The 25,772-nt window shown below is 38.5% G+C and overlaps 1 protein-coding gene across 5 annotated transcripts in view; it reads left to right on the top strand.

Moving 5' to 3' along the window:
• The first annotated feature begins 291 nt into the window (after positions 1 to 291).
• The window catches only part of LOC105232825 (uncharacterized), an 81,450-nt gene continuing 55,969 nt past the window's right edge, over positions 292 to 25,772 (top strand). For 3 of the 5 annotated variants that reach the window (XM_049447760.1, XM_049447754.1, XM_049447755.1), the window contains exons 1-2: positions 292 to 996; positions 2,077 to 2,261. The gene's annotated coding sequence lies outside the window, so the exon portion shown is untranslated. The remainder of the gene's footprint in view (positions 997 to 2,076; positions 2,262 to 25,772) is intronic. The other 2 variants (XM_049447757.1, XM_049447756.1) reach the window with 2 other exon arrangements.

The following is a 25,772-nucleotide window of genomic DNA, read 5'->3' as shown; positions in this document are numbered from 1 at the left end:
CTTCTAAACATAAGGAACTTTAAGCAGTGGAGAGAATCTTAAACCATGTGGTAAAACCAGAAATTATTTAGTATTCACAGATCTTTTCCATTTCGCAAACCCTGAAAACACTCCTAACAATTTCCCATTGTGAACTTACAAAAACATTAAATGAGCTACATACGGTTGTCTTTCTCTCGCACAGCATTAGGAATAACTAAATAAATGCATGGCATATTCACACACTTATTCAGATAGATACCCCCAGCACAGTGGGCAATTGGAAATAGCTGGCCATTGCATTGAAACAGAAACATAACGGTCACAGAAGTGAGAACAGCTAGTCGCCGGCGAGTGCCAGTGCATTGGTGTTTCAAAAATAAAAGTCCTATTAGACTTTTTTAATTTGTGTGTGTTTTGGGAGATATTACAACCTAATTAGTCTGTGAAATATTCATACCTTGAGAATGTGAAACGGTAAACAGCAAACGCAAGTTGCAACGCGTGCACAAATGCACATTTTTATCTCGCAGATACTACGGCGTCTTTTGCGCACTCTGTCGAATCACACACACACACACAGTCATCGACTTGAGCACACACACCCACTCAGATCCATTGCGAACAGCTGAGAGAGCACTCGGCATTCACAATAAAGAAACGGCAAATGTCAAAAACTAACAGTGAATGCCAACAACCGTTGCGTGCTAGTTGTCTCTGTCGCACGCGTGTGCATCGCCCATGAAGCTACCGTCGAACGACAGCAGCGACGCCAACGTCAGAGTCAGAGGCTGCCTATTTGCATTTGCTAGAGTTCGATTAACTGCAGCGTTCGCGTAGTTTGCGAGTGAGTGAATGAACGAGGCACGAAAAAGTCATGTAGAAAATGGTCGAGTGCGTTGCTGAAGCAAATTAGCTGTGTTTAGTGATAAATCAGTCAGTTATACTGCATTAAATTAATTAAAATTAACAGTTAATAAAGTGTATATGAATTCGTGTGTAATTGCAGTGAAAAAGGTGTGTTTTCCAATGAAATTATTTGTGTTTTTTTCGACTGGCTGGGCTGCTTCAACAGCGAAGCGCAGCGCATACATACAACAAATAAAGCGTTCGCAATCACAACAACAACAAAGCAAGCAGTGAACACCATAAAAATATCAGAAAAAATTCAAGTGCAGACGTAGATGCGATTTTTGCTCTTTTTTCTTCCACCACCTTTATGTCGTTTGCGTCATCCGCTTTACTGCCAGCTTCGTTGGCTGACTCCTAATTTACCCTACTTCGTTTGTGGCGTTTCGTTCGACGTCTGACGCCCTGTAAACACTGCCCGGCGCAATCGGAAACCGTGCAACGCTCATACACACATCTACAAACTGACATAAATACTTCCATACATACAGACATGAGTGTGTATGTAAACAAAAGTGCGCTTGCGAGTGTGTTTTCAGCTTGGAAATAATTCAATGCACGAAGCATTTGTCCTTGCGCGAGCAAGATGACAGGATAGTATTTCGCCGAAATGTGTACGCGTGTGTGTGGTTTCGCATGTAAACGTTCGCAAAGAATAAAAAAATACAACAAAAACATTAAAAATTAGCGAAAGTTAATAAAAAATGGCAATGGCTTAGCGAAGCCAAAGTGCAGTGCAGTGTTTTCACGTTGTTTGCTTGAGAGAAAAATAAAAAAAAAATAAGCGAAATAATAAATTTTAATAGTGAAAACTCAACTAATACTTGTGTTCCTCCAAAAAGATCGATTTTATTCACGCGAAAACAAAATATGCAAGAATCACTAACCGGAGGTGGCTTCGCGTCGGCCCACGTAGTGGAGCGCCTGCAAACGCCCTCCGCGCACCATCACGCGTGTCGCTTTGTTGTCCTTTGACATTTACCCCGCACATCCGCCTACTTCCGTTGCACCGCCTTGAATTTGCAAGTTTCCAAAACCGCAAAAACGCGTCTGTTCGTTTGTGTATGTGTGTATGAATGTGCGAATAATTTCTATTGGTGTGTGCGAGAGTGTTTGTTTACACATACATATTTCAGAGCAGCGCGTTGATAATATATATAATATTGAAATTTATTGTTTTTTTTCAAGGATATCTAAAGTAAATTTTGAAGCAAAAACATGAAAATTTGAAAAACAATCTAATTCACGCTTTTGGCTAAGAAATAAATAATTACCGTAAAACATTGAAAATACATAGTTATATGTACATATATAACACTCCATTTCGGATTTCAGTTGCAGCAAGCGGTATTTGTGATTCGACTTTACGATTGGTGAGTGCCACAAAAATATAAAGTAAAAATGTTATTGAGTTGAAATAATTTTAAGAAGAAGATAATATTATTTAAATATATTTATATACTTAATTTCTAGGGAGATATGCAATATTGTGTAATTTCACCGCAAATGTCTCATTTCATTCCTAAAACATTTTTGATATTATTCATTTCCCATTTACTTGCCAAAGTGACCTAATCATGACTATTTGTTTTTGTTTGAATTCTCCTACCTTTTTATCTTTTTGTATAGGTGCTTTGATAAACTTTATTGCTTTATAAATATGTATGTTTGTAGTTGCACCACTGCTTTTCCTTTATTACTGACACTTAATTAACGAAAGTCTAGAGTTCCTCATATCGATGCAAACCAGTGAGAAAGGCGCATTTGAATGAAAATTTAACCTCGACCTCTACTCTGTGATGATATTGCATCAAAAGCACATAAAGGGTGCAAAAAGAAGCATTATTCAAGTATATATGAATGTAACCAGAAGTGTTCCCAGTAGAAAAAATTCCTCATTTTGCTTGTGATTTTTCAAACAAAGCGGTTATTAAATAAAAATTGAAAGATAAATTTTTTGTTGGTGGAAACTTCTAAAGTAACTTTTGAAGAATTAAATTCTCATCTTATATTTCAAAAAAATTGCTTAAAGCTTCCATAATTTGAATTTCTGTAAAAACTTTTAATTCAATAATTTTTCTTTGCTCTTTATACTTTTCTAAAAATATTTCAAGTTTATCTACGAAGGTCTATTAAAAATTTTTGAAATTATTACCTTTTAATTTACATACAACTATTGCTCCGTTGAACGAATTTTCGCTACCTGCCACCTGATCCCAGCATGAGTTTCGGTAGAAACCGCCCATGCTTACTCAGTTACCACTTTGTCCGCTTTTACTTTGGCCGCCTCCCGCCACTCACCTTACTTATCAGCATTTGTTTACTCTCAAAGCGCTGAGTGTAACCAGCGGCTTGGATGGCACTCCCTCGCACCCACCACCAGACCACTAAGGCAGCTTCCGAGCCAGCAGCCAACCGACCATCCTATCCGCCGAGCAACCAACAGACCAGGCATCATTCATCACATAAGCAGCAAAAGCCAACCGCAAACACACGTACACACCGTATATACATATGTATGTGGGGATGTACATCACTGGTTCGTTGACTATCGCAGCGCCTATTTGCTGCAAAGGCTGCACTTTTCGACAACAACAATTGCGCTTAAGCCACATTTCATCGTCAGCGTGTTCTTAACGTGCATATACTTTGTTACACACCGTTATTAGTTATATACATATGTGTATATGTATATAGGCGCATACATATATTATGCATATAAGTATGTTTGCTTTTTTTCACATTTACCTAATTTTTTCGCTGCTCTCTTCGCGTGCTTCAACATTTCGTCATCGCGTTGCAATAAGAAGGAAAAAATGTGTAATCAGTAATAAATATTTAAATAGTTAAAAGTGTGCGAAAAACGTCGGAAAAGTTTCCAAAAGCTCTGTGGGTTAGCGCAATTGCTCACAGCCACCTTCAACTACTGCAGCAATGGTGTGTCGACACACTCGCTCCCGGTTTGAGCAAACAATTCGACAAATCTCGCTTTAAATTCGAAGTTTGTATGTGTGTGTGTGCTTTTAATCAGCTTTTTGTGCTGAGGCTATTTGCTGAGTAAACATTTTCTTTTATGTATGTATGTATATTTAAGTGCATATTCATTATTTAAATGAGCAGAGTTTTGTGTTGGCGCCCGAGCGGTGTTTGTCGACCTGCGTGGCTCTCATTAACTTCTGAACATTATTTGTTTAACTAATACAATTAAAAAATCATATTTTGATTTGAAGAAAGTTTTCTTAAATGAATTGCTGCCAGTGAGAGTTTTAAAAAGCATCAATTTACGCAGATCCACGTGTTTCTTATGAGACGTCTTGAATAGTATTCTGTAGTGCAAAAATGTTGAATGAAAATTTGAGTTTTTTAGCTGGCATGCATTCCATTACCATCGGATCTATGTATATATTCCCAATATTTTTAATGAAGATTGTAGAAAGCGATAAAGCAAACTCCTGCTACTTCTTAAAGCGTTTAAAATTTTGAATATTTTCCATATTTTCATTATTGTCATGCCATAAGTTTGTGTTTATGTGTTTGGAGCAGTATTTTCCATCCACCTCTTCAAGAGCAGCTGTCCCACAACCGTCCGATTAAGTTGGCAATGAAATGTTATTCACTCTTTTGCTACATCATTGCTCCCTGACAAACAGCACAGATCACACTATGAATGGGCAGAAAATCCGACAACAACAACGACAACAGAAATCTAAACTAAAACCATAACGGGCCCAACTGCAGAAGCACAAAAATAAAGGAAAAACTAATAAATAATAACAGCAAACATTGTGAAAACGGAGCGCAATCACTTTGCACCAATCGTAATACGATGCAAAAAGAGCCTGAGAGCAACAAGCGACGGAGCCGTGTAGCACCAGCCGCACTGACTCCAGTCCGCCAACCAAACTACTCACCAGCAGACAGACAGCCAAGCACAGCCGAAGCAACCGCCCGTGGGGAAGGCTGGCGCTGTAGAAGAGGAGAAGGGGGGTGAAAGGCAGCGGCAGTTGGGGCTGAATACTGCCGACTGGAGATGAATTTCCTAGAATTCGCCATGATTCAGCCACATTTTGTACTTGAAATAACGCGACACCAGTCGTTGGTAAAGGCAGTTGCCTTTTTCATAATTTTTTTTTTCTCGAAAAAAATGTAGCTAGCTGTAATGTATAGTTGTTTGGGTTAGTGCTCTCGTTGTTGCTGTATGACTACAAAAGTATACGAGTTGTAATGTCTGGCGTGCTGTGAATTCATTTGCTTCAATTTCGAACTGATTTTGTGTTTCTCTGCCTCTTATTATTTGCAAAAAAATATAAAAATATGATACGAAATTATTGCAGACAGTTGCAAACACTCAAAATGGACAGTTAAGGTTGCCAGACAATAGTGATAGTTACATAAATATATATGCAAGAGGAATGAAGAAGGGAAGTGAAGCAGACTGTTCATAATATTTTCAAAATCAGTATATTACAGTAGGTACTCGATATGTGTGGCGGGATAATAATAGTACTAATTTTTTTCCGTCTGAAAAGTTGTTTAATTTTATCAATTTCAGAGGCTCACATTTTTGAAAGCAAATTACCAAAAACATCAATATGTGTAGCTATCAACATTTGAAATGTTTTTTGTTTAATAATCTACTGAAAATCAAGTTAAGGGCCAAAACAAACAGTTTTTATTCACAAAAAATACTTTTTACATAATCAACTTCGAGGAAGTTCTATGCACTCCCAGATTGAGTTTTTCTTGAAAGTGACATACAACTTGGAATGAGTTCCCGAAACAATTTAATCTCAACCTCAACTTAGTAAACCCTCCAAAAATTAAAAACCATTCCACCTTTACATTTTGCCTTATGTTATTTATAATGATTCCACCAAAAACTCTCAACATTCTGCAAAATTTTTATCATTGATATTTATTTTCTCTTTGGATACCACCGTGACCACTCAATAACTGAGTGATGCTTTGCTTATTTTGTCAGCCAACACATTGTTCATACCTTTATAAAAGGCGCATAATTTCATAGATTTAATGATGCATTTAAAATTAATGACAAATAACTTTGGAGACAAAGTGTTTGTACTTGACTTGTCGTCATCCGACCAAGTGCAGTCAAGAGATTTTGGTCCATTACCACACCAAGCCGATAGTGGACAGGTGAAATTATCTGTGTGTGGAATGTTCTAAGGGTTGTCAACAGTGGAGCCGTACGAACGCACACACTGACCACACACTCAGGTGGAGACTTTTGTGGAAACTTCCGCCACAGAATTCGAAATTGATTGGTCGAGATGAAGCACTTCATTTATAGTTTCAAGCAAGTATACTACAAATATTTGTTTGAGGTATTCTTGTCTGCCTTAAATGTATGTATGTATGTATATTTATGTGGTTGCAGTCATTTGCAAATATGGAGATGCCCTGTAAGAATAGCTTACCTTGAAATTTTTGCTTTATTCATGTTTTTTGAGCAACTTTTTTGCACGATTCTAGTGTACAGCTTTAAAATGAAAGACATAAAAGTGTACTTTTTAAAGAATGGAGACTTAAGCCGATTTTTCTCTAGAAGAGAAGGGCATTTAACATGTTAATACCTACACAGAGAACGAAAGTCGGTCTCTCAATGAAGAATTGGTTAGCCTGAACTGATAAGATAAGAGAGATAGTATATTGTTCAACTCTCCTTTCTAGACCAAGGTTGAAACATCTCGGCAGTAGTACTTTCTACGAACCCGACGAAATGTCTGAAATTGATATCAGCCGCCTCAACACATTTGTGGATTTTATCGTTACCTGCCGGGTTTTTTTTTATCCATACCTCGTAAATCGGGACATCATAAATCGGGACATCACAACATCGCTCCACAAATATCAACTCTGAGGCTGACGAAGTCCTATAGGGCGTATGCTCTCCTTACAGATTGACATACTCGTTTACATATACTACTGAGTCTTTGGCACTGACTTCACCTCAATCACTTCAACTTTGAGAACTTTAAAATTGCCTTTTAAATAATTAAATTATATGCAAATGACTTGATTGCTTTTCTTGGCTCTTTAGTTTTGAAGACTGCTAGCTTGCCTTTCGAGTATGCGCTGCGCACCTAATACATACATATGTGTGGTTGTTTGTGTGGAGTGTGTATCGAAATTTCCAGCCGCCTCTTTACAGCTAGGAAATGTGTGGGCTTATCAATTTGAATTAATTAACAGCCATGCGCCGCGCTACTTGGCTCCGTAACCGGCAAAAAGTCAGTCTATCAATAGGCGTGGCACTATCAAGAAAAAATAAAATTATAATTTTGCAATTGCAATGGCAACGCGAAATTAAGTTAGCTGCTGCAACACCCATACGCAGCGAAAGCCAACACCACTTCAAAGCGGCAACAGCATATACATACATACATACACATATACAAGGGTGTGTTTGTGGCTGTGTAGTTTCTACTAGCAGAGGTATACCTGGCGCTGCCTCGCAATATCCCACTTAAGCAACCGTTACCTGAGCACTTAACTAGACACAATTACATAGATTGAGTTGTGGTATTTTATTATGTGTTTGTGTGTATGTGTGTTTGTAGTGTAACAAGTGCCACATCCTTTTGGAATTCTTCGCGCGGCACCATTACCATTCTGAATGGCTGTCAGCTACCGTTATTTACAATTTTATTTCACTTCACTCGAAAGGTTGGCGGCGATGTCTAGAAGGCCGCTGGCAAGATCTCGTCAGTTAAGGACACTCCGGCGCTCGGCTTCACCGCCTTTCACCACAACATCAAACAGTCAGTCCAAGTTATGCGGCGAAGAGTGTGTCAAGCAGCGTATTCTATGCTTGTGTGCGTGTGTTTGGAGCGGTGTCAGAGGCCGGTGCAAAAAGCAACTACAAAATAGTGCGGTTTATACCAGCGAATGTCCTTGGAAAGGTGCATTCTCTTTAGGCAGTCAGGAGACGTTTCGCCACTTCAGTGTAAATACCTGTTAATGTGTGTGTATGTAACTGCGGACAAAGTATGTGATTATCATGTATTTGGGCTATTCTAAATGCAAAGCACTTGAACTTGACTTGAGTGCTTAACGGCATACCTCAGGCAAACAAAGGAATAAGTTAGCTGCAACTAATAAAAGTGCGTGGAGAATGTAAATAGACATTCAAAGCAGTTGTCCAGTCGCAGGGATATAGAGTGTGACAGAATTAAAGTAGAACCGACCGACCGAAAATTTTCGAACACAATATCTCAAATTTACTTTAACAATCAAGAAATTCTTTCCACTTTTCTAATAGATAAATAAGACCTACGGCCTACAGAGCGTAGTATTCGCAACACCATCACCCATCTTGAGACCCAGCATTTATTATTGGATAATATTCGACGAAATAGACCACGTCCAGCAATTAGTGAAGAAAATATAGCATCGGTAGCTGAGAGTGTACGCGAACACCGTGGAGAATCGATTCGGTGCCGTTCGCAGCAACTTGAACAGGCGTATGGAACGACTTGGCGCATTTTTCGTCGAGGTCTTAAATTGACCGATGGAATCATCGGTCCATACTTCTTCAAAAATGATGCCGGTGAGACCGTAACCGTCGATGGTGACCATTATTGCATCATGTTAACCGACTATTTGATGCCTGATATTGGTTTGGTTTCAACAAGACGGCACACTTCCCACACATCGCATCAATCAACGGATTTATTGAGAGAAAACTTCGTTGTGCAGATAATTTCACGTTTGAGCCAGTTAATTGGCCACCAAAATCGTGTTTACCAGACCGTTAGACTTTTTCCTGTCATAATATATAAAGTTTAAAGTCTATGCGGACAATCCCGCTTCGTTTCTGGCATTGAGCACAACATCACGCGTATCATTCGTCAGTTATCAGTCGAAATACTCGAAAAAGTCATCGAAAATTGGACTCAATGGATGGACCATCGAGACGTAGAGATAATCTTCAAAAACTTAATGCCAAAGAATATTCTTGCGAATGATAACAAATTTCACGTATTAAATTTCAAGTTTCTGAGGTTTTTCTTAAAAAAAGAGGAACCTTGGAATGGATCACCCTTTAAATAAAATTCTCTATCATTTCCCGTGACAAAATCAAGCTCATGAATGCATGAAAATATAAAACAAATATAGTATTAAAGCGAAAACACACAAAAAATGAGAATCATTTGATCTTGTTGTCTTTTTGTGAATTTCCTTGCTGTGCTATAAAGTAACTGACGCAAGGAGCGCACAGGTAGCAACAAGGACACATAAATGTAAACCCATGCTTGCGTTAGAAGAGAAAAGGACATGCAATTACCAGCTGAAAGCAAAATAAGAAACATGAGACTGGCGTAGTATACAATGTATGTATATTCGTATCTCTACCAGCGGCAAGCCATTTAAACACCAACAGCAAGCTGACATCTCGCCATATTATGTCGCCGTGCCCCGCACTCCGCACTCAATTTGCAACTGTCAATAAGAGTTTCTGTGTTAAACAAATGTATATATACGTAAGTGGATCCAAAGAAAATAATCAGCAGCTGCATCGCTCTCAAGATGGTCTGATTGTTGTCGTGGTAGAAACTGCAGCAGGTTGAGGCAGGCGAACGTCCGTTTGTAGCCGAATCTGAACAGACAGTCTACACTGAGCTCTCGACAGCGCTTCTTGAGCACGTTGATTTGAAAAGGTTTAAGGTCAAACAGGTGTTGCCATGTTAATAAGAAATACTTTGTAAATCGCAGCTCAGGTTTGTTGCATTTTTTAAATTTCAAATCTGGATCGGAAAACTGACAGAGTGTAGAGCACAAATAAATAAAAAGAGCGCACGGCTTATGGATAAGAGAGGTAATAACTTGTTTAGAAAAAATGTTGCAGCTTTCAACCGGCTTTTCAAACCCACATACCTTTTCCATAAGCGCATGTTAGTCCAATAGACAGCAGTCTCTGATTTAACTGACTTCATTAACACAATAACTGTTTTATGGTTGGCAGCAAATTGGATTTCATACAGCCGGTGCGACTATTTAGTGCATTAAAATTGAAAACCACCAAGTGAACATTTCATCAATATTTTTAGTACATTTGGCCACAAAGTCCACATAAATAACCAATAAAATTTTAAGTGGCAGCACGCGCTGCTTATCGGCAACAAACACATGTATCCACCAACCGCGGCAGTAGCGCTCGTGCGTACCCCCGCAGCCACAGCGCTGACCATCGTGTCGCAATTTGCACTTCCATAATGCGCTTTTTATGGTTATAACCGGAGCCATTTTTGACGCTGCTGCAGGCAATTGCCACACAAATGATCTACAAGGAGCGCGCAAACACCATGGCAGAGTGTCCAAACGATGTGAATAAATAAGCAAAAACAACATGAAACACTAACAACAATTGCAGGAAGTAAGAAAAGTAAAGTAACAAGCTTGCAACGTGACAAAGTAGACACGCATGCCGAAGGAAGTGCAGCGAACAGCTCCACGAACACGTCAAAACGAAAGGATTGCACAACACTATCGGCTACAACCTGCGTGACGGAGCGGGAAACGCCTTTTACATGGAATGTTGCCAGTAAATGAGAAGGACACGAAAAGATACGGTAACTGCAGCTGTTCGCAAAGAAATGTCTTAAAGCAGCCCGGCAGGAAACACAATATCTAATTTATGATGAATGAAAAGAAACAAAACCAATTTGAAGCTTCAGAAAGCGGATAGTGTTTAGTCAGTTCTACAATGGAGCCAAATAAAGCGTAATAGATGGTGATTTCAGAGCAGTAAAGCTTATTTGATCAGGGTTTCATAAAATTTTGTTCAATTGTCAAATTCTTTCTCTTTGAATATGCATACAGTGTTATTGCAATATTGAAAGAATTCCTAAGAATTTTCCATACAATAGAGTGAATAGAGTGTCTTTGATCCTAAGTATATTGGCAGTTTAAGCATAGTATAAGGTAATTCTCCAACAATTCTTTTATTGAAAATATTTATGATATTTTGCTTCGAATTCCATAGTAATGAATTTTCACATAACATTTCTGGTAAAATTTCCAACTGGCCCGATGTGGAAAGTAAACAAGACAGCTGAATGGTGGAGCCGCAAATGTGGAAGAATAATATTTATACATGGTGTGGGCAGCACAATATACATACATATATGTATATATGTACATGTATGTGCAAGTGAATGTGCTGGTGAAAAGCTACGAAAGACATAAAATGTCATATGTTGAAAGAGTAGAGGAAATCATTTTATACAATACACATTCATTTAAAAATTGCTTTGATCGAAAAATGCAGCCCTGTACGTAATTTCTTAGAAGAAAGTAATAAAATATGCGAAAATAATATTTTGTTATTTAAATTGTGTTGTTGATATTATCAGAGATGCCCGATTCTCCTCTCCGGGAAAATAGTGAGTCGTAAATCATCTTGACGACTTTGACAGTTATTGGTTCGGATAGGTTTGAGGAGTGATTGATTTATACAAGGTTTTTTTGTTATCCATAATGTCAAATAAACTTTGTTGTGTTTTTCTCATGAATTTCTGGATATTTTAATGATTTTGCGTGCTGTACAAAAAAAACTTATTAGCTGAAATGCTGGAAAATACAGTTTATTACTTAACAGCTAACTGACACTAGCCAGCCAAGTTTCTGTGGGAAAACCGTTTTTTAACCCAAAACATAGCAAAAAAGAGCACAATTTTAGAGCGAAAGAAGCTTTTTCGTTATTTCGCACTTTGTGAGAGCAACTTGCAAGATTTTTCCTCCTTAAGATAAAAATCTGACCAAACAGATTTTATTTTGCCATTACGAGAAATTATAGTTCTTCGGCTATAAACACAATACGTTTGACGGTTAACAACTGGAACAAAAGAATATGTGCTTTAAGAGAATTGTAACCTTTAAATTTGGGACGCTCTCACACTGGAATTACTTATCTCTTCATCTCTGATATTATCTTATGGTAAATATGTATATTTTATTAGCAAAAAAATATTTACATGTTAGAAATATTCACCAGGAGTATGCTTTTCCTTCTTCTTCTTTACTGGCGTAGAGACCGCTTACCCAGTTAAAGACGAGTTCCTCTTTCCTAGCCCTGCACCATATAGCGGGACCGAAATAATGAGTGTCTTATAGAGTTTGGTTTTTGTTCCTCGAGGACTTAACTTCTCATTTGCCTTAGTCCGAAATAGCACCTGTTGGCAAGAGATATCCTGTGTTGGATTTCGAGGCTGACGTCTACGACTTCCGAAGTTATAACTGTCAGCAGTAACGTGGGAGCCTAGTCGCGAATGCGACGACTGTTCGTTTGATGACAGGAGATATTTCGTCTTGCCCTCGTTCACAGCCAGACCCATTTACTAAGCTTCCTTGTCCAGTCTGGAGAACTAACGGTGCGGGTGTTGAGGCCAATGATATCAAAGTCATCAATTGTATCTGTTCGATTAAGTTCTGCAGCTCGATTTATTTTCTACAAGAGAAGATTGAAGTAGTCGCACGAAAAAGAGTCGCCTTATGTGAAATCTCGTTTGGTATCGAATGACTCGGAAAGGTCTTCTTTACAGATTTAGGAAACAAATTTTCACTTCAATATGTTTAAGACTTTTTGCACTGAAAATATTATAAATGACATCCCCTTTTTATCTACAAATATTATTCTGTCGCTTTCCAATTCACCTTATCGACAACATTTGAAAAATTACTGAAAAAGAAAACTAACGTTAACAATAATAACACAAACAAAACAGCTTACAGACAATCGAAGCATGCCGAAATCGTGTGCAAGGCAGCATGGACGAAGGATAGACGAAACCAGTCAAAGGGATCGACGGAAGTGGCAGCATGTGAATGTCAGGAATAGTTACATAATTGGAATTAGTTTGTCAGTGCCTGTGTGCATGTGTGAGACTGCAAGAGTTGCTGAATAAGTTGTAATAGCAAAACTGTGTGGTGTTAAGTCCAAGTAGCAGCTGACAGTTTGTGTTACTACATTCTTTATTTTCTCCTGTCATGCCAATATATGTATGAATGTATGTACGTATATATTTTAAAGAAGTACAAAGTAAATACACATGGGCATGACGTAAGCCACTCACTGACCGAAATGGCCTTTTATCATCCAATAAAATTGAATACAGCTTGAGAAACTCTGCTACTCAGCCGCAGCTGTGGCAAACGACCGTTGGGAGCACTTAAGCTAGCTTTCATTGGTAATTTAAGCTTGCAAAAATCAACCCACAAAAAATTAAATTGAAACGAGCATTTTAATTGTTCTTGAAGCACTACTTTGTTGGTTATTTAATGCCTTCTGGTGCCTTTGGAGAACATGAATGTAATACTGCGTAGAGTGGAAAAAAGTACAAGAAAAGTACAAGAAAGAGAAGCGCGCACAATTTAAGCGGTTTAACTGAAAAATGTCAATGGAAGCAACTAAGGAATGGAAGGTGTCACAGTCTTTGGTTACCCACAAATAAATATTTTTTTTTTATTTTGTTCCAAGTCAACTATTGGATTCATAGTGCTGTATAATTGGCACAGAACGTTTTTAAAATTAATTTTACTGATAATACTTCCTAACTTTATTTGAAATCAAAAAATTGCTCCTGCTAATTGAAAACATAACTGCTCACCTGCTATTTTCTAGGCCCACACTTAAACAGAATCGCCTTAAGTCGCAATTTTCCTCGCTAAGATATCTTACCGCACAACCATACCGCTGCAGCGAATACTCCAAATGTTACCAAAGTAGACTTCACAGCGCGCAGCAATTCGGGCCTCATGCAATAGACTTGTACAATTTGCATAAACGACAGTGACAGCCGGCAAAACGACCGTCACATTAGACATTTGTTACAAAAAGGTAAACAAACTTTGCACGCGGAGACACTCACTCACCCACCACTTTAGCCCCAAGCCAACCGGAGAAAAGGCCAGACACAAATGCCGCCTACCTTCGCAGCAACTCGCCACAGTTGCCTATAAATTCGTACGCCTATATATGCTTGTGTATGTGTGTGTGTGTGAATGAATGTAGAGAAATCCATTTTCACGTTTCCTACCGCATTTCGAAATTACGATTGCACACGCACACGCACAAACATGCTGTTGGCTCTTGCGTAGCATATGGGCAAATATAAATAAATACTTAAGGCAGCGAAATTGCAGTGCTGCGCACTCCGCCTAAAAATAACCATCAGTCTGCGTCTGCAGGGAACCTAAAATTTCCATTGAAAAGTCAAGAAGCCACTGACCGCATAAATTCGCATTCAAATCGGCCAAGCCTAACCAAAAAGTTGAGTAAAGTTGCAACAACAGAAAATCACAACAAATCTGCTGAGTGTTTTCCTATGAGTAAGCACACACAAACACACATACATATATAACGGGTGATTTTTTTGAGGTTAGGATTTTCATGCATTAGTATTTGACAGATCACGTGGGATTTCAGACATGGTGTCAAAGAGAAAGGTGCTCAGTATGCTTTGACATTTCATCATGAATAGACTTACTAACGAGCAACGCTTGCAAATCATTGAATTTTATTACCAAAATCAGTGTTCGGTTCGAAATGTGTTTATCGACAAATTTTGTTCAGCGATGAGGCTCATTTCTGGTTGAATGGCTACGTAAATAAGCAAAATTGCCGCATTTGGGGTGAAGAGCAACCAGAAGCCGTTCAAGAACTGCCCATGCATCCCGAAAAATGCACTGTTTGGTGTGGTTTGTACGCTGGTGGAATCATTGGACCGTATTTTTTCAAAGATGCTGTTGGACGCAACGTTACGGTGAATGGCGATCGCTATCGTTCGATGCTAACAAACTTTTTGTTGCCAAAAATGGAAGAACTGAACTTGGTTGACATGTGGTTTCAACAAGATGGCGCTACATGCCACACAGCTCGCGATTCTATGGCCATTTTGAGGGAAAACTTCGGACAACAATTCATCTCAAGAAATGGACCCGTAAGTTGGCCACCAAGATCATGCGATTTAACGCCTTTAGACTATTTTTTGTGGGGCTACGTCAAGTCTAAAGTCTACAGAAATAAGCCAGCAACTATTCCAGCTTTGGAAGACAACATTTCCGAAGAAATTCGGGCTATTCCGGCCGAAATGCTCGAAAAAGTTGCCCAAAATTGGACTTTCCGAATGGACCACCTAAGACGCAGCCGCGGTCAACATTTAAATGAAATTATCTTCAAAAAGTAAATGTCATGAACCAATCTAACGTTTCAAATAAAGAACCGATGAGATTTTGCAAATTTTATGCGTTTTTTTTTTTTAAAAAGTTATCAAGCTCTTAAAAAATCACCCTTTACGTATGAATGAACGCCACTTGCAACATGCGCCCGCATACACTCGCACAAATACGGTATCACATGCTGATTTAATTCAAATATATGCCGCACTCCACTCTGTGTGTATGTGTGTGTTATCGTGGGCTGTTGCAGCTGCCATTTGAGTTATGAATGTTTCATTGCACATTTCGCCAACGGGCACAGCCTCCGCCTCAAACTTCCCAACTACCATTCGACTCAGTTCAAATGGCGGCATTTCACTTTATTTGCCCGAGCAAAGCTCTTGCAGCATTTCGCTCGGTTTTGGTTGCTTTTCACTCCATTTGTTTACAACGAAAAATCGCACACTCTGTAAGATCCCAATAAAACTTTGATTGGCGTATTTGCGCAAACGACAGCTACAAATATAACTGTTATACCTGGGAAAGACGTAGTTGAAGGAGAAAATTTTACCGTTTTTCTTCTCTTTCTCCGATCTGAAAGTGGCATAGAGTTGGGCAAATATATAAATTGTGTTTGTTTTCGTTGTTATAGAGTATTGAAATTGTAAGTAGAGTATCAATAACAGGCAGTTTTTTTATTTTATCTTTTTTAAGTAGTGTGAAGCATCAAAAGCCGGATTGCGGAACTTCAATCCGCTAAACCTAACCTACTCTCACACGGAACCACCTGATTAAGTATTGCTTCTTGGGAGTGATAAGGCATTTAAGCCTCCTCTATGGCACGGACTGACGAATGCCTCAGTTTTGTCATGATTGAGCCTGCCACTTCGCTGACAGCTTTCCAGTTCTCAGTGGACTGACACATGGTGTCGCCAAATTTTCCACCGTAAAACTACCAATGAGTGTAGTTTTAAGTTTTTGCTTAGCGTTTTCAAAACACTCTGAATACGTCGGACAATTCGGACTAATGTGTTTCGAGTGAGGTTTGCCACCGCTGCTGCCATATTGTTAAGCTTTTGCCTCTCTCTTCTCTTTTGGATCCTATAGACGGCTGTGATAACTGGCACACTGGCTCGTATTCGTCACTCTGGATGTCAATGAGCTACTGACTATTAATTTAGCGGTGTTACTTGATATTGTTCGAAGGGATGACTTTTAGTGTCGACAGCCTGAGCCTTGAGTCTACTATTACGCTCAGATTCTTTAGTTGTGGCTGTGCATGAATCTCACACTCCTATGCTAAGAGATATAATATATGTAGGCAGTGTATCAAAGGAATACCCCAACTTCCTTATACTACTCATTATTTATCCTAATTAATCTAAAGAGTTTCTTCAGCAAACTAACATGACCATGTCACCCTCTAAAAGATGGGGATTAAGACAAACGGTTTTAAAAATTTACTTTTCGCTCTTTATTACAAACTCTTACAACAAGAGTGTTCCAAATATACATATGCAAGAGGCGAATTCCAGGAATCAATATCACCTCTTATACTCTACGACTCCCACTCACATTTCGATCAGTTTCTCGCCTCTGTGCCTGCATTATCAGCTGCCACTTGCAATCAGTGGTGACGCCGCTGCCAATCGACAACCGGAATCGTAATCAAAGTATGGCAGCCAACACTCGTAACCGCCGAAGGCATCAGCTCGTTGATGTTGACCGGCAAAACAAACAGCAACACACCGGCACATACATATGAGTGAGTGTATGTGTGCACATAGATGAGCGTACAAATGTGGTTTTGCGGTTTATTGATTAGCTGATTGTCAAAGCAAACGTGAAAAGAAGCAAAGGAACCAGAAATTACCAAAGTGAAAGGTGGAGGTAAATGAAGAAAGCACCGCGGCACTAATCCAATGAAGAAACCAAGCAAACGAACGTGCAAAAGGGAAATTTATTTCCGCGTGAAGAAATTACAATGGTGAGAGCGTCGACAGCAAGTGACTTCTCGAAATACGGAGAAATATGGGCAAATACAAAGCACTCCCAAACCCCCCGCACATTTATATCACTCAACTGCAAGCGAACGCCTTCAACACTTCGTGCGGTTATTTATTAGAAAATAATGCATTTTAATTTCCTATAAAAACTAGAAGGAAAAATTACGTGCCACAAAGCACCAGCAAAGCAAGTCAGTGGGGTTTTCTTCGCTATTTCTCTTTGGTTTTCCTTTGGCGTTGCTCTGCGCAACAAGCAGAAATTATGTCAGCCCACAGTATTGCATGTGTGGCCGCGACTATTTTTGGTTGCCGGTTTTGCTATGTGATTTCCTGTGTTTTATCGCCACAATGCGCTCATTTCTGCTGTTGATTGCTGCGACAGCATTTTTATTCGATTTTTCTTCTCAAAAACCAACACTCACAAACCCTATATACATATAACTATATTTTTGCATATGTGTGGGTGTGAGGGAGCCCACTGTAAGCAAGCATTGCACCAACCGATAGGTGGAACTCCATCATCAGTATGTATATACTTACATATGTTCTTCCTCATAAAAATCAGATAATATTAAAGGATATTGGACATAGAAATATCATCTATAGAAGTTAAGAAACAATTATAACTAGCAATCCGAATGTAGGTAATTTGTTCGAAAGACTTTTCTTGGACATGCTATGTTCTAGACATCGCCTCAATCAATGGATTTATTGAGAAAACACTTCGGTGAGAGAACGTTTCGAACGAGTTATCGAAACTTGAACTCAACGGATGGACCATTTGAGACGTAGCCGCGGCCAACACAGAGATAATCTTTAAAAAAATAAATGCCAAGGAATGTTCTTTCGAATGATAAAAAAATTGGAAATTTCTGTCTGTTCTTAAAAAAATAGTTGGGAACCTCGAAATGGATTACTCTTAAGGTGTCATAATCCTAACAATATAAAACAGCTAATCGAACCAACTTTAGGGGCAACACCGTTTCCAATTAGTGATGCCCTATCATGACGCCGTGGCCATAACCATAACCATACCTGCCAAGTCAATTTTGGTTATGGATATGGCGTTGCAATGTTTGCAAAGTAAAGAAATGCGGAAATTTAATTCATTTTTTATTTACTCCAGCCCACTGTATGCACGCAATTAATCTCAAGACTTTTCTTTCGCATTTATTTGCTGCATTTCGAACGAATTCGTAAGCTAATCTGTAGTTGATTGGCTCAGCTTAGATTTAACACTAATCAACGTTAATGGTACTGAGAATAAATAGTTGTTGTATAAATAAAATAAAATTACATATGTGTGTACTTGCGTCCAGGCGTCTAGGCTAGCCCGTGAAATGCATTACCCATCTGTTGCTACGACTAAAAGTTGTCTTATTACACATGTGCGATGATGTCCCCTCTCATTAACCCGATTGTGTCTCTAAAATACATTTCTAATATGTGCCGCCTCCTCATCTCTATGGCGCATAATTTTATTGGCAGCTCTTGCTGTTGTTGTTGCATTCGCAATTACCGCGCCTCGCACTTTGCCACATGCGGCGTTGAATTGCAGTTTTAATTTATACTTTGTTAATTGTGGCAATTGCGTCGCAAAATATAAAAGACTTTGTAATTCAGTCGCCACTGGCGTGCAGCTTGCATAAATATGTATGTATGTGCATGCAACATTTGCCACAAACCCTCAAGCATGGTGCACGTTGTAGTTCTGTCGGCTGCTCAATGGTGTGGTTGACAATGACACACACTCACACAAAGCAATGCAAGTTTTTGCTGTTTTTGTTGTTGTATTTGCAATGGCTTTGACTTTGGCTTGGTGTGGTCTGACGTTGTGGCGATTGCATTACGTTGCCATATTATTTTTTCTTCCGCAATATTTATTAGTATCTTTGTAAGTCGTTGTTGTTGCCTGGTTCTAGAATTGCTCTCGACCAGTTTTTCCTCTGCCTGCGCTCCGCATTCAATTCTCATTAATATCGCTTGGCTTTGTGCTGAACTTGGAACTCAATTTTAATTAAAAACACACACGAGCAGTTTGCACACATGTTTATGGCATACATACAAACACACATACATGTGAATACATCAATGGACAATTTTGACGATTGCTCGCTTAGTTTTGTCCGTTTTCATGACACTTGTGAGCTAATGTGCTATCGAATTGATTAACAACAGTGCTTTTTTTGGAAGCTCAATGATTGATTAATGGGTGCCCAATGCGTGGGGGTGTAAATGGGGCGTTCTTCGACATTTCTGAATTAGTGAATTGAGTTCAAACTGTTAAACGAGTGATTTAGTAGACAATAATATTGTTCACCAGAATTGTGTAATATTTGCCTCTGCTTAGTGAACTATTTTTGTTTCAGTCAATTAGCCAAGTATTCCACTTATTTCATGTTAAAAACTGTCGTTGAAAAAAATTCTTCTCATATTGTCATTCCAACGCTTTATCAATCCCACGCACAAATCCACTCAAATCACTAAAATATTTTTAGTGCTTCATGTTTGTTGTTTAGTTTCCTAAACTCTTCAGGAAATTCAAGCGTTATAAGCCATTAAACGCTGTTTTCTCAATGTCTTATTAGCAGCCATCTGTCAGCTAAGTTTGGTTAGCTTAACCCATATTCCTTCTTTCGGTAAAGAACCATTTTTCTTAACTTATCTGACCGCTAACCAAACATTGAGGAAACTAAACTAAAGCTCTTTTTCAGGTCCCGAGCGAGATTTTTTTTCATATTTTTCCTCAAAGCGGCTTTTGTCGAACTTTGGTCCACAGGGGAAGGAAGTACAAATAATAAAAGCATATAAGCTTTATTACCATCTGATCAAATATAACCCGGACTGGTTCATTTAAACTGCACACGCAAACCGATAAGAAAAAGTTTACTTATAATAGACTGATACAACGTTATGTTCAACATTTTGTTTAATGTATTGGGCATGAAGATCCAAACTCGTACCAAAAGATCTAGAGATCGCCAAAAAGATGCTGATAACCTAGTTGAGGTCCTACATGCATCATTACTGGTACGTGTGTTTATCAATTTGAATACAAAACTGTCCAAAAATCTAACGAATGACGCTCCAAAAATAAGTCGTAATCGAAAACAAAAACAAATAATTTAAAGATTTTGTAAGAAAATACATAAAACATAGTTCTTTTTGTCAGTCCGGGTTAATTTTGATCAAATGGTATACACCGTTGTGATGACTTTACAGACTTCTGTTGATTTTTTGTTGTTGGCCTGGCATAGCAGCAGTATTTAAGTACAGCGATTTCAGCCAAACGCTAATTGCAAAAGTTCAAGTTTTTGTATATTTTTTACGCAAAGTTTTGAGCACAATATACATACATACATATGTACATAGTATACATAAAAAGTAAACAGTTGAAAAACAAATATTTAAAACATACAGAAAACGCACGCACACCGTCAAGTGCCTGTACATGCGCGCCACGAACTTCTTTAATTTCGGTCGGTTTTTATGATTCTTTCATAAATGTTCCATTCGAAAAAGCGTAAACAATCGGCCAAGCGCCAGCTGGCTGTTGTCGGCGTCAGTCTGGCTATCGCAATTTGACTTTATCGCACTTTCAACACAGCGCAAGCGGTAACATTTTTTCACTTTTAATAAACGCTTTTCATAAGCATACAAACGTATTTTTCCCTCAATTATTCTTTCTTTATCTCGTTCTTCGCCTATGCCTTTGCTGTATCATGAATCTTGGTGTAGAATATAGATACATATGTATGTAGGTATATTTATAGCATTTTCCTTCTTGCGTATACTGCCGGCCACGCTAAGTAAGAGACGTTACAACAAATCGAGTTACGCCGGCTCTAGCCTACTATTTCTGAACGTGTTGCTTCCCGCATTCTCTGCGAGAGCAACTACTGTTGCCGACATTCTTTTTAACTAACTATCAGGTTCATCGACTGATAATTAAGTTCTTTAGTCATGGAAAGAAGGGTTTTACTTATACAAAAACAAGAACAACTTTTAATACCTTTCACAGCCAAATTTTTTATGGCATAAAGTGGTGTCAAAAGATCTTGATTTTTATCGGCCTGTTTATATGGTAACTATCTGCTAACAACTATAGCGATCTGAACAATTTTCTCAAAAGCTGTGGCGATGCGTTGAATAATTATCTATGCCAAAATTTGTGAAGATATCTTGTCATATAAACCAGTATTTCATACAACGTCTTCCGTTCGATCGGTCAGTTTATATGGCAACTATATCAATTGAAAAAATTTCTTCGGAGATTACGTTATTCCGTTATTCCCACAATAAAGCATACCAAATTTCGGGAAGAAAAAAATGTTAAATGCCAGTCCGTCGGTCGTAAGAAAAATTTCGGGTCGGTATCTCAAAAACTAAGGGACGGACATTGCTAAATCAAGTATATCTTAATATATACTTTATAGGGTCTCCACATTGCCTTTTGGGCGCTACAAACTTTGTGGAACCTTAATACACCATGTTCAGGGCATGATACTCGTAAGAAAAGTACGGCAAGTTCAAACGGCAGCGACTTCATATTTTAGTACCTGTACATAAATATGTAGTTTCTATGAAGCAGACAAAAATCTAGAGGGGGCCCAATCTGGTACTCGGAGTTTATAAGACTGAAATGTAACCTAAAATAGTTATTTTCTGAGGCTCGATTATTTCTTCTCGCGTATAATCTTCTTCCAAAAAAGTCAGTAAATAATTGCCAATTATTTGCGGTTTTCAAACATACATAACTGCTATACAAGCATGGCGGTAGTGCTTATTAGGCGACTTAAGAGCTCACATTTAAATAGTTGTTATATAAGCAGAGACAACTTCGCATAGTAAATGATCTACGAGAGTAAATGATAATCAGTGAACTCATAATTATTTAAATATGTGCGTATGTACATTTCTTTCACAATTTGTTGCCATAACACATTGTTATGAACAACCGCTATGTGAACAAAGCTATGCAGCTTAGTGCACTTGCAACACCACTTAGAGCACCACTAAACCTTCCTATGCCTAAACATCTCCATTTCTAGAGGCACTTTCATTTGCCTGTGTGCGGACGGCCTGCTATGTTCATGGTCAATGGCCGCATAAGGCATTACACTCGGCATTATGATATAATCTTGCAACGCGCGCGCGCCATCTCTCATATTCTTGTTTGTGGCTGACACTTCACTTGGCTCACTCACTCACTCGCACCACGCGGCGTCTGCTATGCTCCATTTTTTCCAACTTCAGTCCGCTTTTTTTTTGCCACTCAGCAAGTTTTTCTACTTTGTTCTGCGCAATCTGCACTACCAACTTTCTTGTTGAGCGTTTTCTTCACTTTCCTATACATAATAAATATATTTGTAATGTATATGTGTATGTGTGCACAAAAGCTTCTGCGGGCTAGCTGCATTGCGGTGTGAAAATAATTTCTTCAAAATAACAAAATGAAGACAGACAGTTGCTTGGCAGCTTGGCAGAGCAGGCGATTTCAGAGCCCAGCGGCTGGCTACAGCGACACTCGTAAGACGCGGAAAGCAGCGAACGCGTCACTTTAGTTGCGGGTCTAACCGGCGACAGCTGAAGTGGGGCAATGACAAACAGTTTTCAAACAAAGTAAAAATGTATGAAATGCGAGTAAAGCAAGCTCATGAATGGATTCTATGGATGCATATACTTATATGGAAATAAGAGGAGTGAAAGAGATTAGTACCGAATGCAGTTTCACAACTGTTTTGCACTTATTTTCCAGTTTTACTTCCTACTATGGTATAGTGAAGACTTATCGAAAATCCGTGATAACCATGACGGCGCTTTAAAATATAAGGAAAATATATCCACCTTTGACTGTTCCAAGTAGTAGTTAAATATCGGATTAATAAGTTCAACGAGTAATAAATTTCGTATCGGCCCAAATTGACACCAAAAACGAAGCTGATTTGGTTTTCCAGGTTTAAGGGAAACTTCTCTTAAATGTAATTTTCTAGACTTTTGCTCTTTTTAGCATTTGTTTGTTGGAATCTAGGTGATTGGTGAAATCAATTCGCCTCTCTTCAATCATCGTGTATATAATATTTACAATTGTTATCCAAACATTTTCATATATTTTTGTACTTTCGTCATCACGTCTTTTAAACGAAACCCTAAAAAATGCGTTATGTTCCCTAAATTTTACGACTTTGTTGTTTGCCACACTGTACTTTGTTTTCTTCATAATTTCCAAATATCTTTAGCGTGATGGCACGGCCCAAAGTGCTCTTCGACAATGTAAACAAAATTTCGTAATTCCATGGCTGTTGCTGTGTGGCGCCTCTTAGTGGTTTTGTAGTGCGTTGTAGAAAGCCCGCAGAAGCCAAAATCTGCTGTTGAATTCGGTCAAGTTTTCGTGTGGCTGGTAATTTTCTTTATTTCTCTTCTCCTTTGTTTAAAGCATAAAAGTTTTCAAAGTGTATGGACCAAAAACACTGGTGATGAGAGAAAATGTTTCTTTGCAGTCTACTTGTACATATGAGTGTACTAAATAACGGGTGATCCAAGTAGAGGTACTTTTAAATAACCTTTTTTGTGCAGTATTGTTTGGCATTTCATCGTGGAAAGACTTACGACTGAACAACTTTATTACAAAAATTCGCGTTCTGTCAAGAATGTGTTTCGCGCGCTTCGCTCAACATATGGTCAACGTAATCGGCTTACTGAACGTAATATACGCAACACCATCATCCATTTTCACACCAAGTATTCATTATTGTATAATTACCGACTGAATAGATCACGTCCAGGAAGCAGAGAACCACTGTAGTTGAGAATGTACACGAAGACCAGACCGAAAGACTCGATTCGTCGCCGTTCGCAGCAACTGGGACTGACGTATGGAACAACTTGGAACATTTTACGTCGAGACCTTAGCTTGTGCAAAACCTGACGCCGCTCGACCTTCCCAAGCGACATCGCTTCGCTCTATGGGCTCTTGAAAAATTCCAAGAAGATCCGACGTTTTCGAGCCAACCGTCAATGGCGCCCGTTATCGCGCTATAATGTCTGAAATTGAAGCTCGTGACCTCGGAGAAATTTGATTTCAACAAGAAGGCGGCACTTCCCGCACATCGAATCAATCAATGGAGTTATTGAGAGAACACTTCGACGTGCAGATAATGTCATGTTTTAGGTCGCGTGTCAATGTCCAGATACCAGTCGAAATGACATTCCTCATTAAATTTGAAGTTTCTGTGTTTTTTCTTTGATAAAGTAGGGTACCCAAAAATAGATCACCCTTTATATAAATACTATATTAATTTGTCAGCAATATGTTTTTAAATTGTAACCACAAAGTTTTCGATTTATATTGGAAACATGTAATCCTAAAAAGCTCGTGTGTCAAGTAATTTATCCGAATTTTGATTCCGATTTTCCGCATTTTTTTTCAATCGCCGAACATTTTTGGGCTGACCTACTTTTCAAATTTCGTGAAAAATCTTGACACACTCCTTTTGTGCTTCAATGAAAACCCTGCGGTTTCCTCGTCGCACCGCTTCATCAACAGCCGACAACACAATTAATCACTGCCTTTGCATATTTAGCGAGCTACAAGCTTTGTTAGTAAATATATTAGATATCAGTTCGAGCGCAGCTGGCTGATTGGATTCCAAGCACACTCCTTCCGCACGCACACAGATCTGGTACATGCGAGATACGAATGGTTCGCTATATTTATTTATAAGCTCTCTAAAGTGTGTCAGGCGTTGCGCCATAAATTGATAAATGACTTCTGCATGCGCGAATGCAACGTTGCAAATGGCGATTCGCTGCTCATTGCTCACTAGATGAACACGCACACAACACACACACACATATACGCATCGTCTCTGCGAACTGTCAATGAAGAAATTAATTTCAAAAGAACAATTGGCGAGGAAAAATAATACCTTCGGACGTTGTGCGTTATCACGAAAGCGACAATAGCGAGAATTATTTTCAAAATCAGTTGTTATATATTGTGGGTGCCAGTTAGGGCGGACAAAGCAGTAAACGTTACATAATTAAAATGAAGTTCGTACTCAATTAACAATTGGAGAGTCATACGTATACATGCTTCGTGGTCATACGTTTTTAAAAACATTTACTTCGGAAAAGCTGCAGTAGATCAAGAAAATAGGTTCAAAGTTCTTCAAGAATCACTACGTTCTTGAAAAATAATTACAAATAAAACATATTTTAGAAATTTTTGAAATCAAATACTACTAAAATAAATACCGAAAGTTAATATTTGTATAGCAAATAAGGGAAAATATTACCAAAATTTAGTGTTTGAAAAGCTTTTTGGATCAGTTCCGATTGATCTGACCTTCTCATGAAAACTCATGTTTTGTAATATTTCATTGCATTTGTGGTTTCAAACTCCACTCGGCTTCCTCATGATACAAAAAGCGAACATTTTACTATTTTCGAAGAAACTTTCGGTTGCCATTAAGAAGAAGTATAAAAATAAATTTACTTAACTCTCAACATTTAAGTCCATATATATTAAATTCCAGCGGCAATAAATTTTCTGCAGACATACATACATATGTACATTTATGAAGGGCATTTCTAATATTGAATAACATATTTTTAAAGTGAAATTGTAAGCGCATGCCTACACCAGTATTGGCCCACAACACCATAAAATCTTGTGCGGGACTTATAGGTGCTTGTACC

The sequence above is a fragment of the Bactrocera dorsalis genome, chromosome 2 (assembly GCF_023373825.1).
Source record: "Bactrocera dorsalis isolate Fly_Bdor chromosome 2, ASM2337382v1, whole genome shotgun sequence".
In the NCBI taxonomy this organism is placed as follows: Eukaryota; Metazoa; Arthropoda; class Insecta; order Diptera; family Tephritidae; genus Bactrocera; species Bactrocera dorsalis.
Note: the sequence above shows the minus strand (reverse complement) of the source record. Positions and strands in the feature narration are given on the sequence as shown.